General features: G+C 42.4%; 1 pseudogene; it reads right to left on the bottom strand.

Moving 5' to 3' along the window:
- Window positions 1–271: 271 nt before the first annotated feature.
- On the bottom strand, window positions 272–1,181 carry LOC129667450 (eukaryotic translation initiation factor 2 subunit 2-like; annotated as a pseudogene).
- Between the last annotated feature and the right edge of the window lie 848 nt (window positions 1,182–2,029).

The following is a 2,029-nucleotide window of genomic DNA, read 5'->3' as shown; positions in this document are numbered from 1 at the left end:
CTTTAATTTATCTTGCACTTTACAGAAGTCTGTGGATGATATTAAAAAGCACCTCCTTACCCCATCATGCTCTGACAGATGTTAAAGTAGGCCCCAAGTATGTCAAGAGCTTGAGTATTGGCACTTTGCAAGGCTTTCGGATCAATCACTCACCAAAGAACCTGGCAGCTTTTCTATCTTGTTTTTAACTCACTGGCACACCCACTCTGAGGGTAACCTGTCCAGCCAACTCTGCACCACATTTTGGAAAAAATCAATGGTGATTAGCAAATTAGTTAGCTTTGGGGCGGAGCTGTGCTCACTCTGCTGTGACAGTGTGGAAGCCAGTTTTGATACTGGCAACAGCATGGAGAATATCAAGTTCCACACTGTAAGAACTAGAGCCCGGTGTCCTTCTGTAGGACTGTTTCCAGGGAATGGCATGTGTGACAGGTGACATACTTATTGATATACCTTCTCAAAACATTTTCCATCTGTTTCTGCTGGAATCCTCCTTTGATTACAAATTGGTTATTATCATCTATAGAACCACTTGTACCCAATTACCAAGAAAAATGTGAGGAGATGTTTGGGTTGACAATGAAATGGTTTACAGATATCTGTAAAATTGACAAAAGAAGTTTCCTTGGTTCCTACTTGGGCAACCTGTGGAGGTTTCAGAACAAATTTCCTCTTCTCTCCAGCAACCAGATCCAGGTTCTTTTCTCTCATGATGTTGAAAAATATGAGTAGTCTCTTTCTGAGCCTGCCCAAGCTGGCCCAGTCTGCTTACTGAATGAAATGGCATCACCCTTTTTGCTATCTTCATCTTCTAAAACTTCATCTTTGTCTAGTATTTCATCTTCTTCTAGGATTTTGACATTCTTCTTTTTCTTCTTTTTATTGCCAAGCATAATGTCAAGGTCATCTTCTGGCTCGGCTAACTCTTGAGCATCACTTTCAATCTTAAGATCCTTTGCACCGTCTCCAGCTTCATCAATATCAAATACCTTTTTTGTGCTTTTCTTCTTTTTCCTTTGATTAAAGAAGTTCAAGTCGTCTAAGCCATCAGAAGCATCATTTTTCCTACTGTCCTCTTCATCAACTCCCACATCTTTGTCTTCAGTTGGTTCTGGCTCCACTTCTTTTGTCTCTAAGGGCTGGGTTTCTTCTGTTTGGGCATCACCTTCTTCATCTGACATTTGCTCATAGTAAGATCAGAAATCATCTCATCCCCAGAAATGGCTGTGGTTCAAGCGAGTTCAGCACCAATGAGAAGCCGGACTGTTCTGCTTCGGACGCCAGAGTTAGCATAGATCCTACCAATCCCTCTCACAGCCCTGAGGAGGCTTGTGACCAAGGGGTACATTAAATCTCTAGGAAATTTAGGGGAAGATAACATTACTGTGGTGTCAAAGTTTTTCCTATTCAATAGGAGAGCATGAAAGCCAGGCACAGAGGCACATCCCCATAATCCAGCCCCAGGGAGGCCGAGACAAGAGGATCAGAAGTACAAGGTCATCCTCAACTGCAAGGCAAGTCCAAAGCCAGGCTTGGCTACGTGAGACCTTGTCTCAAGGAAGGTAGAGTGGAGAGTGCTTCCCAATTGTCTGTAAGTATTGTTAAGCCTTGCAAAAATGCTTTAGAGTTTTCCTCGATTTTGCAGATTTATTAGATTTATGCTTAGATGTGTACATTGCACTGTGATGCGCATGATCATCTTTTCAAAGCACTTCAAATTTATACATCATTTCAATATGCTAATTTAGCATGTTGTTGTGTTACTTTATCTTTGCCTCATTTTCCCACCAACGCTGTTTTCCTGATATGCAAAGAAAGGCAGTCTGCCACTCCCCTTTCTAACAAGGATGCCTCTACTTGTCTCTCACTTCACTGTATTAGCTAACACTCTAAAGCCATGTGACAGGACTGCACAAGCTGTGGCATGGTTGTTTCTGTGCTCAATCAGGTGGATAACCCCTGCCTGGCATGTTTGACACGTGGAGGTTAAAAATGAGGCTGGCTACACACACACACACACACACACACA

This window comes from Psammomys obesus, unplaced genomic scaffold (genome assembly GCF_907164565.1).
Source record: "Psammomys obesus unplaced genomic scaffold, mPsaObe1.curated_primary_1811, whole genome shotgun sequence".
Classification (NCBI taxonomy): Eukaryota; Metazoa; Chordata; class Mammalia; order Rodentia; family Muridae; genus Psammomys; species Psammomys obesus.
This window is presented reverse-complemented; position numbering and strand designations above follow the sequence as displayed.